At 34.8% G+C, this 16174-nt stretch overlaps 1 pseudogene; it reads left to right on the top strand.

Moving 5' to 3' along the window:
- Window positions 1-240: 240 nt before the first annotated feature.
- LOC123818726 lies at window positions 241-3903 on the top strand (annotated as a pseudogene).
- The last annotated feature ends 12271 nt before the right edge of the window (window positions 3904-16174 follow it).

The following is a 16174-nucleotide window of genomic DNA, read 5'->3' as shown; positions in this document are numbered from 1 at the left end:
AAGTTATAGTAAAAAAGGATATGACCTTTATAATACTAACTCAAAATGGATCATAAACCTAAATGTGCAACACAAAACTATAAAACTTCTAGAAGCTAAAATAGGAGATAATCTAAGTAACTTTGGATTTGGCAGTATAAATTCTATTTGATATAACACCAAAAGCATGATCCTTGAAAGACAAAATTGGTAAGCCAGATCTCTTTGAATTGAAAAAAAAACTTTTGTTCTGGGACAAACATGAAAACTACTGTTAAGATCAGGTAAGCTAAAAACTGGGAGAATGTATTTGCAAATTACCCATGTGATAGAGGACTTGTATCCAAAATATACAAAGAACTCGTAAGACTTAATATGAAAACAAACAATCCAGTTTAAAAATGGGCATATCATATGAATAAATATCTCACAAAAATATACTGATGGCATATGAGTAAATAAAAAGATGTCCAACACCCTATATCCTGAGTGAATTATAAATTAAAATAATGAGAGACCACTACGCATCTATTAGCATGACTAATATCTAAAACCACTGATAACACTGAATTCTAGCAAGGATGAGGAGCGACAGGAACCCTCTGTCATTGCTCTTGGGAATGCGACAGTTGCCCTTTGAGACAGGCTGGTAGTTTCTTACAAAGCTAACTTTGCCTTACTATATGATCCATTGGTTCTAGGAATCTCTGACAAATGAGCCAAAATCTTATATCCACACATAATTCGCTCATGAAGGATTATGTCAGCCTTATTCATAACTGCCTCAAATTGGAAGCAACTAATAAGTAAATGGATACACAAACTGTGATATTGACTTAGCCAAAAAGTTAGTGGGTTTTTTTGTGTGTGATATAAAACACATATTTTTTTTCATTTTCACTAATAGCATTACCAGTTTGGATATTTTGAGTATGTCAGCTATCTCCTATATGGTACAACGTTGATTGTTCTCATTTGTATCTGTGTGTCATTTGAATCATTTGAATCATTTGAATCTTTTTAATCTTGATTTGAATCATTTGTAGCTGTGTGTACAGCACTTTGTTCTGGTATGTGTGTTCTACAATAAAACCAAATCTAATATGTTTTGAGAAAAAAAAAGAAGCAGCAGTTAGCAGGATTGCTTCCAAAAAAAGAAAAAAGAGGGATAGAGACTTTCAGCATTGGGTTTGTGTATTCAGTTTAATCTTTCAGAGTACAGATAAACTTACAAAGACATTTGACTAATTGCTTAATGATATTCATGTTTAAGAAACAAAATTTATTATGTAGATATGTCACACCATAGCATAACATTAGTGGCTGTCCCAAAAATGCATAAAGATGTAGGCATTCACCTTCATTACCATGTTGAATAAATTTGGAAAAATACGTAACTATTAATAATTTTACTATGCAAAGCTGAAATATCCAAAAGCTTCTACTAAAGGGTGCATGCTCTGCATTTATAATAGAAAAATAGAAAATAGACTAAGCACCAAAATATTATTTATCTGTGTGTTATATGGCTCAATTTTATTTTATTTATTTTTATTTTTTTTTAATTTAAGGAAATAAATTGATTGCTGGAAATAGGAAAGATTAGGAGCATTTTTCCCCTTCCAAAATCACAGAAAAAAAACAAAAAAAAAACTATTTAATCAATCAATTTCTACTTTTAAATCATCTATTTTTAAATCAATTTCTATTTTAAATCATTGATTTGATTGCAACTGTGGTATCAAAAGAGAAGAATCATCATCTAGGTTAAAGTGATGGTGAGACCCTTTGATTTTCACATAAGACTATAGACTTCATGAATTATTTGAAGAATAAAGAGTCTATTCATTCTTGATAGCCTGGGATTATTCAATTATGACGTCAGACTTTTCAGTCTGATCAAATTATTTTCGTGTACCAAAGAACTGCTTTAATTAAAACGTGACTTGACACTCCTCCCCACCAGCACCAGCAATGGCCCAGGTCCCACCCCTTGGACCGTGAATTGGCGACGAAAGCTTCCGACGTGGCCCTGCTCCAGATGGCATCAGAGGCCCGGGCAGTGGCCCTGGCAGTGGCCAGCTCTCCTTTCCTGATGACACAGAAGCAGGAGCCTGACAGCCCATGGCCGGCACAGACTTCTGACTATGCTCCTTCCTGGCCAGAGGTACGGCACAGGCTGTGCTACAAATTTGATTACAAGCTCACAATTTCCATTAGGAACATTCAGGAGAATGTTCTGCATTGTGTTCTGCTCCCCAAAAGGAGGGATACCTAGGATTGTATAAAGGGAATTGTGCAATGATGATTCCAATCTATCCCCAGAGTGCAATCCAGTTTATGGTGCTTGAGCACTGTAAAACGTTAATTACTACAAAGCTGGGTCCCCTGGATGGTAAGACAGCAGTTATCAGTATTTACCATCTTGACATGATTAGAGTGTGCCTAGCCCTCCAGGTGAAAGAGTTCCAGGTGAAAGGAGAGCACACACCGAATTATCCGTGCGTTTAAAATGATTTACCCCAAGGAAAGTGGTTTCCTTGGATTTTACAGAAACCAAATGCCTTCTGTATGAAGAATGGCTCCCTATGCAGGTGTTGCATTTTCTCAGTAAATACATTTTAATTGATCAACTAATTAAATAAGAAGCCATGGTGGAGTAGGAATAAACAGAACTAGGACTGTATTGGCCCGAGTTGCCACCTGTCTGCACAATGTCTGACCATGAGTAAACTGTGCGTTTCATACCTTTCCGGGGTTAGCGACAGCTCTCGCTAAAAATGGATATATATATATGTGTGTGTGTGTGTAAATTATTTAATGTTACAGTATTTTTTAAGATTCTTTTAATTGTGTGCTTTTCTATTGCCATTTATCCCCTTATAACCCTGCACTTCCTCCATCCACCCATATACAGGTGTTTCAATTCTTACTTTCCGCACCTTAGAGAGTGCCAGGCTTTCCCAAGCCCCTGCCCTGCTTGGCAGACTTTCATCAGAGAATCCTAATGACAGGGGCATGGAGCTGGGACCTGAGGGGAGGGGCCCCCAGGCAGCAGGAGAGACTGGCTGCATTCCCCAGGTAAACAACCTAGAGCTGAAAACAGATTCCCTGTCCCAGGGGCAGAGACAAGGCTGGAAGAAGTTACTGTGCATGTTACTGAGGTATGCAGGAGGCTAGTGAAATGCTTGGTGAACAAAAAGCCCACATTCCCCCCTTAGGGTTCCTGATGGAAGGGGAAATCAGAGGACAGGGAGCCACAAGTAACTAAAAGTTAACAGGGCAGCAAGGAGAGGTGCAGACCTGCCAGTCCATCCTGGGAAAAGGATGAGATTGCCAGGAGAGTTGAACGCTCCCAGAACGCATGGAAGATTCCTTGAGCCTGGAGATTTAAAAGGAGGGAAGGCAGAGACTGCCCTGTCTCTCCCTATGGGTTCCATGGAGCAGATGAGGGCTGGAGCACTTGTGGGACCCTGGACACTACGGGACCAGGCAGCGGGCGCTAAACCCCATGAGCGTGACCAGCTGTAGCGATTGGCCTGAGGTCCCCAGCGGTGGAAGCTATCATCAGCTGGAGAAGCGGTGATGCAACCCTGATGGCACGGGCTTCGTGCAGACTCCAGAGAGACCCCTGAGGCTAGAAATCCAGACGCTTAGCCCCCTGGGGCTCCACAAAGGACCGACAAGGACGGGGCAAGGTTTCTGGGCATGCTTTTGGGTTTCAGTCATTTTGGGAACAAACGGGTTTTTTCTGTGTTTTGCAGAAAAGAGGAACCTGCAGTCAGGGATTCCTCATTCGTCCTATTTGTGCAACATCTTAACGAAGACTTTTTCCTTCCTCACCAGCCTTTATCTTTGGAATATGCCTCTGTTCAGTGGCAGGCAACGAAATCCCGATTTTGTTCAAGGGCGCTAATGCCTTAGCTATGAAAACTCACGTAAACTTTATTATGGTGGAGTTGCTGGAACAATAGCAGAAGCAATAATTCTACCCACTTGGTGTGACTCACAGGCAAATGCAATTAGGAGCTATTCTTCCAGAATGTGAAAGTGCCTTACCACGTCGACACTATGAAATATGTTTATGGACATCAGAGAACTCAAAAAATAATATATCGTGATTTATCTCTGAGCTATACTTGCTGCATTCCCTCTCAAGCAATGGCTCTTGCAACAAATGAACTTATAAAGCATTTTTTTTCACCTCAACTGAAAAAAAAAAGTGATTTTCTTTCCTTAGTCAACTCTCAGAGGGAGAAATAAAATGTTACTTTAATTTTGGGGAGAGCATTGCATGGAGAGAGATATTTACTGTATCACGAGAACCACTGGTATTTTACTTTATTTTATTTTGAAGGGGTTATTTATTTATTTTTAAAGGGAGTGGGGAGGAGGGAGAGAGAGGGAAAGAGGAACACTAATGCGAGAGAGAAACATCAATCAGGTTTCTGTTGCAGCTCCCAGCAGCTGCAGCTCAGGTGTGTGCCTTGACCAGGAACGGACCTCTCACTGTGCAGGATGATGCTGGAGGAACTGAGTCACATCCGTCAGGGAGGCCAGTGGTATTTTAGAACTTGGTACTTTTATTCATCACAAATATAAAGAGCTTGCTATACTTTTGCTGCCAAGAGTCACACAGTAGAACATTGAAAAAAAAAATCCTAAACTGATGTTGGCTAATCAGTTACGGTAGGTTATCTGAAGCCATTTAAAGTGTTATTTGGAAGTAGAGCTAACTTAAAATGGGATTCAAGATGTTGCTAATAGCTTTCTCATGCTGTTCCAAGCTTTTAATTGTAATAATGATTTTCAAAAGCTAACATTTGTTATTGTGATCATAACAAACAGACTTGGCAGCAGAACGGTGAGAACTGAACTTTTAAGTTATATACACCATAGCTTAGAAGCCAGCATTGAAATATTATTATTTCTCTTCTTAAATTCTGCTCCACTGGATAAAACACAAACACGTTTGCTCTTAATTCTTAAACAAAATAAGTGTTTTATTTAAGAAGTGGTCATGTAGAGAATCAACAATAAATGAAAAATGATCAAGTATTGCTTAAATGTTATTATCAGGTACTATGACTGATTTAAACAGTTAAAAAATCAATATATTATCCAAAGGCAGTCATAGTAAATACTGACGATCTGCTCTCAAAACAGATTAGCATTGTGGATTTGCTTTGTTAGATGATTTGGCATATACTAGAAAATGTATTTAAGTGGACTGTGATGTATCCACTAATATAGGTGTGAATGTCAAAGATTGTTTCTAAAGTATTGTCATTATACATCAAATAGCTCTCCCTTGTAAAGTTATTTTAGTGAAATCTAAGCTTAAGTAAAAATATAAAAATGATTTTAACTGATATATGTTATATTAAAATGGTCCAGAATGTAAGTTCCATTTATTGTGTTTAGAGTACTTTTCATGTTTATCATAAACATGGCATAAATGGAGGAGGAATGGTTACACTTTTGTCCTCAGAAATAGTGATTTGTAAAACTGATATGATTTTTAAGACATTAGAAAACTAAGCTGAAAGTGTTTTTATGCTTCAATATTTATTTTTGCATGAAGTGTTTTTGGCACACTTAGCAAAAATTAGATAAACTGGTTTCATTTTCTAAGTCTTTATTTTAAAATAAATATGAATTTTGGATTTATAAGAAGTATATATGCATTGGAAATATGTGTTCCTAAAACTGTTTAGTATATTTTTATTTCTGGATTATACTGTAGCTAAGTATTAATATCAAATCTCAACACAATTTAAGTGATAAAGTATCCCAGTTATGTTATAAATTTAAAAAAGATAACAAACATTTTTAAAAGTGGTTTGAGGCCATTAGTTCATTTCTTGATTTACCTTACTATAAGAAGTAACTTTATGAAAATTATGTGACTTTTATTCTTAGGAATACATTCTCAATATTGATTCTGATATTCAATGAACCCAATATGAAGGTCTGCTCAAGAAATTGCTCTCAAGGATAGATATCGAGTGTAACTGTTTAAAGCAATACAGTGATGTCTTTGTCCAAATGATGCATGTTGTCGATGAGCTGGCAGTTGACATTTTACTAACTCATGAGCAAAACATCAGGAGCTTACCAAATATGGAACAAATTAGGTAGAAATAAAAACAAATAAATAATTTACAGTGTTATCCAACATAGAGAATGCTTTGTGTCACTCTTTGTGAAAGAAGCATCCTGAAATTTGTCTTTACCTTTTGCCTACTGACTTAGAATGCTTTTAAAGAAAATCCCCTGAATTTTTAAAATGAAGTTCTTGTAACTTCACAGTTTTGCATGGAACCCAAATATTTCAGTGTTATTTCCTTCTCTTTTATGATGACCTTGGAGAGACTGGTCTAGTACAGATGGAAGTCTTCTGATGGACTAGGACTAAAGGTATTAGTTTTCCCAATTATAAAGATAACGTGAAATTTGCTAGCTCAGCTACACTGCATATTGAGGTTAAAAAGGCTAACAATTCAGAACAAAATATTTAAACTGAGAGAGACAATTGTTTCCTGTGCTCTGAAGGAGCTTTTTAGTTTTATACAGTCCTACTTTTCTGTTTCTGGGTATGTTTTCTGCGCTTTTGGTGTCATAGCCAAGAAATAATTGACAAGAACACTGTTAAGAAGATTTTCTTCTATGTTTTATTTCAGTAGTTTTATAGTTTCAGGTCTTATATTTGAGTGTTAATCCATCTTGAATTGATTTTTGTATAAGGTGTAAGACAGGGTACAATTTCTTTTTCTTTCCTTTTTTTAATTTGCACATGGAAATCTATTTTTCCCAATATCATTTGTTGAATGGGTTCTCCTTTCTCCACTGTGTATTCTTGGCATCCATGTCAAAGATCAATTGATAAAGACAAGCTTGGGCATATCTCTGGGCTCTGTATTCTTTTCCACTGGTCTATATGGCTATATTTATGCCAGTGTCAAAGTGTTTTAACTACCATGGCTTGGTAATACATTTATAATTAAGAAAGTGTGATGCCAGTAGCTTCACTATTCTTTCCCAAGATGAGTTTGGCAATTGAACCTTTTGTGGTTCAATATAAATTTTAGGATCTGTTTCTCTTTTTCTAAAAATGCCATTGGAATTTTAATGGGGATAACATTGAATCTGTAGGTGGCCTTGGGTAGTATAAACATTTTAACAATATTTAGTTTTCTGATACATGAACATAGTTGTCTTTTCAATTATTTGTGCCTTCCTTTATTTTTTCTTATCAATATTTTGTAATTTTCAGCAGTACACACCTTTTACCTACTTGGTTAAGTTTTTTTCTACATATTTTATTATTTCTGATTCTGTTGTAAATGAAATTGTTTTCCAATTTATTTTGGGGAGTAGTTCACTATTAGTGTACACAGATGCAATCAATTCTTTGTTGATTTTATATCTTGCATCTTCACTGAATATTCATTCTAACAGTTTTTTCCCAAGTCTGTAAGAATTGATACATATAAGATCATGTCATCTATGACAGTGATACTTTTACTTCTTACTTTCTGATGTGGATGTCTTTTATTTCTTTTTCTCTCTTAATTACTCTGGTTATAACTCGCAGTGCTATTTGGAATAGAACTTGTTGGAGTGGGCACTCTTGTCTTTTTCCTGATCTTATAGGAAGAGGTTTTGATTTCTACATTTGAGAATATTAGTTAGCCGTAGACTTGTCACATATGTCCATTATTATGTTAAAGTACTTAATTTGTTGAGCATTTTTTGTGAAAGTGCGTCAGATTTTGTCAAATATTTTTCTGTCTATTATAATGATTATATGATTTTAGAAAATAATCAACAGAATGAAAAGCAAACTACAAAATAGGAGAAAATACTTGCAAATCAAAAATCTGATGTTCTTAATATCCCCAAAATATGAGAAACTCCTGCAACTCAATAGCAAACACACACACACACACACACACACAAATAGCCTGATTAAAAATATAAGCAATGAACCTGAATAGATATTTACCTCCAAAAACATACAAATGGCCAAGAGGTGTATAAAAAGCTGGTTAAAATTACTAATTTCCAGAGAAATGCAAAACAAAGCCATGAAGAGTTATCATCTGAGACACACGAGGTTGGCTGTTATCAGGAAAAAGTTAGATAACAGGTTTTGATGAGGATCTGGAGCGACTGGAACCTCAAACCCTGTTAGCAGGTGTGCGGAATCTGCAGCTGCTGTTGAAAACACAGAAGTATGGAGGTTCCTCAAGCTGTTAAAAGTAAACTATCATGTAATCCAACAATCCCAGTCTGGATGTGTATCTAAATCATTAAATCAGTATCTCAGGAAGGATACCTGCACTGCCATATTCTTTGCGGCATTCTGCACAATAGCTAAGACACAGGAACAACCTAAATGACCACTGATGGATGAATAGATAAAAAAATATTGTATATTCCTACAATGGTATGTTATTCAGCCATAAAAAATAAGGAAATTCTTCCATTTATGACAACATGAATGAATTAGAAGGGCATTGTGATAAGTAAAATATGCCACTAATAAAAGGGAATAATCTGCCTTACTAGACTTATATGAGACATAAAAATAGTCAATTTTATAGAACAGAATGAACTGTGGTGGCCAGGGGCTGGGAGTGAAGCACTACTGTTCAGTGGGTATGGTATTCCAGTCGTGTAGGATGGATAAATTCTAGAGATCTCCTTTACAACATTGTCCTGTAGTTAATAATACCACATTATGCACTTACAGTGTGTTCCTACCACAAACAACAACAACAGCAAAATCCCACAAAATTTTAAAAAATAAAATCAAAGAAACATAAAGAAACTTTTGAAGGTGTTGGATATGTCTATTACCTTGATTGTGGTTATAGTTTTTGTGGATATTTGCATATGTCCCAACTTATCAAATTGTATATATTAACTATGTGCAGTTTTCTGTATGTCAATTACACCTCAATAGAACTGTTAAAATGTTTTTAAACTGAAGGAGATGACCATCATGTAAGGAAGTGAGTGTGCAGAACTAGGAATTCCAAGGAGAATCAAATGGTATGATTTTAGAGTAAAAGAAGTTACTAATAAGAATTCTTTCTTTTGGTCTAGCAGTGATAAACAGGGAAACTTATCTCAGTCTTTCACTTAGCCAGAAGTTTGATTTGGTTTGGTCAGTGCAAAGACTTCATGTATTAGGTTTTTGGAGACTGTGTTTATTTGTTCCTTTAAAGAAGTACTTACCCTCCCGTTTAACAGAGCTCTTAAGTCTAATTTATGAAATTACAACACTGTACCCATTTAACTGACCTGCATGGATCTTAGAACCTGATAACTTATCTTGTGACTCAAGACTAAATTTAACATTTTTTAAAGTGTGAATATCTCTTTCTTTCATTTTTAATTTTTAAAATTAAAAACATTTACTTCTTTTAATTATAGTTTACATTCTATATTATTTTGTATTAGTTTCAGAGGTACAGCATAATTGTCAGACAATCATCTACTTTACAAAGTGTTCTCCCCAATATTTCCAGTAGCCACCTGGCATCATACATAGTTATTAGTATATTATTGACTCTCATTCTTATGCTGTACTTTACATCCTCACGACTATTTTGTAAGTACTAATCTGTGCTTTTCAATCTCTTCCCCTTTTCCACCCAGTTCTCCAATCCTCCTCTACTTTGGCAACCATCAGTCTGTTCTCTGTACCGATGGGTCTGTTTCTAGTTTATTTGTTTACTGATTTAGCATTTAAGTGGTAGGTCTCTGGTGATGATGTTTTAACATGAAACAAAGTTTGAGTCCCATGACACAAATACGATTATTTTCAGAGCTCTAAATCATAACAATGCCTAAGGAATGTTCAGTATTTCAGGTGTTGTCATCATACCATGTACAAACAGTGTTACTTCTTTTTTTCCATTTTGGATGTATTTTATTTATTTTATTGTGATTTCTGTAGCTAGGACTTTCAACACTCTGTTGAATAAAAGTGGGGAATAAGCATCCTTGTCTTGTTCTTAAACTTAAGAGAAAAAATTACCTTTTTTACCTTGGAGTATGAAATTAGTTGTGGGTTTTCCATATATGGCCTTTATTTTATTAAGATATGTTTCCTGTGGTCCCACTTTGTTGAGAGTTTTTATCACAAATGGATGCTATATTTTGTCAAATGCTTTTTCTCAATCTGTTAATGTGATATTACTTTTTATCTCTTATTTTTGTTAATATGGTATATTTGTGATTATTGAACTAACCTTGCATACCTAGGGTAAATCCTATTTGATTGTGCATTATGATCATTTTAATGTAATGTTGAATTTTGTTTGCTAACATTTTGAGAATTTTTTGTCTATGTTCAGCAGTTAGATTATGATTTTATTTTTTGTAGTGTTTATTTGTCTAGTTTTTGTTATCAGTGTAATGCTGGCCTTGTAGAATGAGTTTGGAAGTAGTTTTTCTCTACAATTATTTGACATCATTTAAGGAGTGTAAGTATTAATTCTTCTTAAATATTTGGTAGAATTCATTTGTGAAGCCACGTGGCCGTAAACTTTTATTTGTTGGGAGTTTTTTGATAAGTGATTCAATTTTGTTAGTAGCCATCAGTCTTTTCAGATTTTTCATTTATTTCTTATTCTCTCCTGGATTTTTGTAGTAATGCATCTAGGAATGCATCCATTTCTTTTAAGGTGCCCAATTCATTGGTGTATAATTGTTCATAGTATTGGCTTATTATTCTTAGTGTTTCTATGGTGTTGGTTGTAGTTTTGGTTCGTCCTTGGGAGGAGGTGAGCACAAGTATTAACTGCTTTTCCATCTTGACCCTACCTCCAAGATGGACACTTTTTAAAAAAATTATCATTACTGTCTTCCACCTTAAAGGAACATACCTAAGGGAATTACCAAACATTCAGCTATTTGTCAATCAGTTATCGGTGATTGAATAATACTGAACATCTTATATACAATTCCTGTTAAGTGAGGATAGATTGTTAAATAAAACACAATTTTGACCCTTAAGGAGCTCCAATAGATCGTACAAGCAAGATAAGTAAATTAACAGATCTATATATTTTGTTTTCATGTGTTGGTAGCAGTCCTTTTGAAGGGTGAATCTGGAAGACTGCAGAATTTGGGTATCATCAAATAAGGCCAGGTTATTCTCATGGGTATTCAACAAGTAGTGCCTGAACAACCAGAGTTCACTGTGCATCCATAGTCTAAAATAATTATGTCTTATTTGAATAAATGTGGGGTGAAGTTGTTATGATGTAGCCTCTGTGTATTTTTGCAGCTTCTTCTTTTGCTGACTTGTACTACCTTCTACCCACCTGTACACATACATTTGCATCCTAAAATTACCAGGTTATTAAAGCTTCCCCAAAGGCATCATGAAATATCACATCTCACTGTATGTATATATATATATATATATACACACACATACATATTGCCACTTAACCAGGAGCTCTTCTTATTCTTTTCAGCTTAAGGACTTTCTACTAAGGCCATAAACTTAGCTCATAAAGTCTTTTTATGCAGCTTTGTTGTTATAGTTTGCACTGTAATACACACCTATTATAGTGATTTATATATAATAATATATATTTATCACTTTAATAAATTAGTCTCATGATGTCTAGCATTATTACTTGCATATGAAAACAATATCTATTAACAGATTTTCTTAGCAGTAAAGCAATCCATTTGTAAACCTGAAAATATAAGAACTAGAACATTTTTCATAAACTACAAATGATGATATCTACAAGGTCTAAATGACTTCTAATAGGAGAAAAGAGAAAAAAAATACTAAACTATGGAAATAATTATTTTCACACAGGAACTTTTATCACATAGAATGAGTTATTGCAGTGATATGTAGCGCCTTATATTCTTGAGGAAGTCTTTTTACATTTAATTGCATTTCTACTCAAATATGATACATTGCAAATATTCATTTTAATTTAAGGGTCTTGATCTTAAACTACAATGAATGGCCACCTAGAGATTCCTTATAATGTAGGATACATAATAAAAGATTTGCCTGAGCACATACTGGAGCTCTGTAAAAATACAAACTATTTTTATTTTCCAGGGCTATAGCTGATAACATCTCATGGTTGACAGGTCAATCATAATAAAATGATACATCTGACAATCTAGATGGCAGAAAGAGGGTAGAGATCAATCTCCACTAGGAAAGTTGATGGAATATGTCATAAACTAAGAGGACATAATCGTGTGACCTTGCATTTAATAAGAAAATGACCTTTAAATTTTAGTAACTTAAATCAGTTCCATGATATTAAATACATTTGCTTATATGTTGGGTGACATAATACGAAAATATTTAAATGTAACAGAATAAAAAGCCTATAAAATATGATCATTCTTTTTCAAGGACAAGAAAAATAGCAAGAGATTATTTATTATACATATATTACATTTAATATATGCAAATAAAAAGGAGCCTCGGGAAATTTTTATGTATCTTTAGAACTTATTAACCAATCAACAAATTTAGTCGTGATACCTATATAAAATTACAATTGAAATAATTTTCTATTGGAATTAAAGCAGTTTAGGTTTATTTTTGGTGTTATTATTTAATTTTCTAGGAAACAGCATTTCAATGACCTCTATTAAAGAGCAGAGCTCAATGATTTATGCCCTGATAATCATAGAAAATAGCCAACACATTTCTATATTAACATTAACTCTTTGTTTAAACTTGTCCCTGTCAGATGTTGTTAAAATATTGATGTTGATAATCAAGGAATCATATTTGGTGTCAACTGATGGTTATTGGCACCAAGTCACCACCAACAAGAATCCCCAACTTGGGATGCAGTGAAGAAGGACATTTAATTCACTGCAAACAGCTCAGCTATAGAACAGCTCTCATGCCAAGTGGCTCTGGGGCCAGGCCCCTCTCCCACCAGACTCTACTCCACTCCACCATAATCTGCTTGACATTGCTCTGGAAAAACATCTTCAGTGTTTCAGCTCAGCCAGGGAAACACGTCTTCCATCTTTGGTGGAAAGGAAAAGTGTATCATCCCCCAGCCAGAGTGGAGCTGTCTTATATGAAGAGAAGTCTTCAGCCTTGGTCCCTGATTAGTTGATTCTCATACAGATGAGGACTCCAAATCCTTATAGTTTGGCCCAAAAGGCACTGTCCTGATTGGAAAGAATAGAACTGCTTCTGAGTTATTAGAGCTGCCCAGCTCTGATTGGATGGAGAAAGCAGCGGTCCTGTTGGTTCAAGAAGGATTCCAGAAAACCTTTATAAGGGCTGGCTCAGGTAGCAGAAACACAGTGCAGAGAGAGAGTTTAGCACAGAGGCAGTTTAGTTCAGGCTTATCTAGGAAGCGTAGTTTGTGTGAGAGGCCCCTGTGCAGAAATGGCTGCTGGGCTGGGTTTTTTTTCCTCCCTCCCTCCCTCCCTCCCTCCCTCCCTCCCTCCCTCCCTCACTTCCTTCCTTCCTTTTATCTGAGTCCAGTTAGCCACCAGGACCCCTTCTTAGTAGGTGTCTATTTTCCCCCTCTGGGTTCACACCAGCCATCTGCAATGCCTCACAGATTTAGTTAGGCTTTGCAGTATCATCTTTAACTTCACAAATGGAGAAAGTTTATATGAAAATAGCTGAGAGTTACAAATCAAATGAATTTTTTAATTTTCATTTTTATCTACATGAGAAACATCAATCAGTTGCTTCCTGTATGCATCCCAACTGGCTATCATATGCACCTAAACTGGGTAGCTGGACCCGCAACTTAGACATGTGAGTTCACCAGGAGTCAAACCTGCAAACTTTCAGTCATAGGGCAATGCTCAAACCAACTGAACCACACTAGCCATGCCTCAAATGCATTTTATTCTGATTTATAAATACAAGATACAAGCTGTGTTTGTAGAAATAGTAAAAAAATATTGTTTAAATTTTGTATTTATATATTGTTTTCCAAACTAACCCTCTTTTTTTCCTAAGACAAAGCAGTATGAGTAAATGCTTAAACTTAAATATATTATTCTGGTGTTTGTAAGTATTCATATTATTTGATTATTTTAGATGAATTTGTGATATGAATATAAAATAAAATTAAAATTTCTAGAAAACCTTGCTCTTCCAAGAATTTCAGAGTAATTTATATTTAACGAATACTCTCTTGGATAATAATTATAAACTCTTTGAAAGGAAATGTAATTAAAAAAATTAACTGGAGACTCTCCATTATAACTATAAAGAGGCAGAATCTGGAAGAAGTAAGAAGTAATTCACTTTTTCCTCACTTATTAGAGAAACATCAGTATTGCTTATGTGAGTAGAAATAATAAACAATCATTTAGCTACTGTAAAAGTAACCAATTGGGTCTTTCAAAAATTTTGTTTAAAATTTCATTTTGGGGGTCTTAAAATAGTCTATGAAGTTTGTCTTATTAGCATAATAGTCAATCAGTGTTCAATGAGTGTTAATTCCTGTTCATTCTCTAGAAACATTTTAAAATTCTTTCACAATGAAAGAAATTAAAATAAAATTGCATACTAGGTGGATATTTTACTGATTTCCCAGCTAGATGGAAAAACTGATTGATTTTGTATTTTTGACAGAATCTAAAAGCTGCAGGGAAGTACTTGTCAGTAGGCATCAACACCAAAGAGAGCTAGCTATGGGAAGTATAATTCAGCTGAAATGAAAGAATCTGATGGAATTTGATTTTCTACCTCAGAGAAGTTAGAGAGTATAATTTTGGAATTACATTATTGGTTTGCTCATACCCAAAAGGATGAACCATTTGGTCTCAGAGAAGCAAAATAAATATTTGTAGTGCTAACCTTGACACCTCAGATGTTAAGAGAGTCCAAGGGGAAAACACATGAAGATTTAAGGAAGAAAGAAATCAACTGTAAATGATTATCAAAGTTAATTTCAAACATTTCACGTAAAGCATTATTATGCCACCCATGGCCAAACACATTTTATGTATTTAAATGTGTCTAAAATCCTGAAAGCCGAGTTGTTCGCACTCTAATTGAGAAGTTCCCATGGGAAAACAGTAGACATACCATGAGATAATCTAGAAGTATGTCTAAATAAGTGAGGTAACTAAGATGAGCTTCGTGTATCCCATCCTAATACCCACGGTGGATGTCTGAAACCACAAACTGTACTAAACCTCATATACACTGTTTCTCTTTTACATACTTACCAATGATTAAGTTTAATTCATATTAGGCACAGTAAGAGATTAACAACAGTAACTAATAATAACTAAAGCAATCATAACAATATACTGTAACACAAGTATGTGAATTCAGTCTCTCTTGCTTCCTCCCTCTTTCTCAGGATATCTTTTTGTACTATACTCACCTATACTCCTTTAACAGAAACTTCACAGCTTCTCTTCGGCATGTTGGAATTGCCAGCATCACCACGCTTGCACTTTGGGGCCATTATTAATTAAAATAAAGTTCCACAGGAGCATTGTGACGCCAGGGTAGTCTATCTGATGACCAAGACAGCTCCTAAGTGATTATGGATGGGTAGCACAGATGTGCTGGACAAAGAAATGATTCAAAATCTGGGCAGGATGACACAGGACAGTGCCAGAGTTCATCATGCTACTCAGAATGGAGCATGATTTAAAATCACAAATTATTTCTAAAATACTTCATTGAATATTTTTGGACTGACATTGACTTTGACTAACTAAAACCATGGTAAGGGGAAACTGTGCCTAACAAGGGAACCGACCATTGTATAATGAGACACTACAATGTGAACACATCTGTTATATTTAATGTTGCATTTAAAAATTGCATAAATGTAAAAAGGTTTTACAAATTATAAAAACAATCTGAGCTAAACATATTCCATGAGGATGCACACCTGTGAGATAAGTAAATATAAAAGAATAACAAACAAAAAATTCAGTATAGCAGTTGCCTCTTGAGACAGGCAAAATAGTTGTGTAAAGAACAGTGCAAAATGAAAAAAAAACATAGTTTTGATAATATAATTCATAAGCTGAGTAGTGGTTTCAGAATTAGTGATTCCATGATTTCATTTTATTATTATGTTTCATAGGTTAAATATATCAATGTATACTTTTGTATGCATATTAGACAATGCAAATGTTTTAATTATGCATTGAATTTATAAGATTTTCATTATATGTT

Source organism: Phyllostomus hastatus, unplaced genomic scaffold (genome assembly GCF_019186645.2).
Source record: "Phyllostomus hastatus isolate PE091 unplaced genomic scaffold, TTU_PhHast_1.1 phas_contig_29, whole genome shotgun sequence".
Taxonomy (NCBI): Eukaryota; Metazoa; Chordata; class Mammalia; order Chiroptera; family Phyllostomidae; genus Phyllostomus; species Phyllostomus hastatus.
This window is presented reverse-complemented; position numbering and strand designations above follow the sequence as displayed.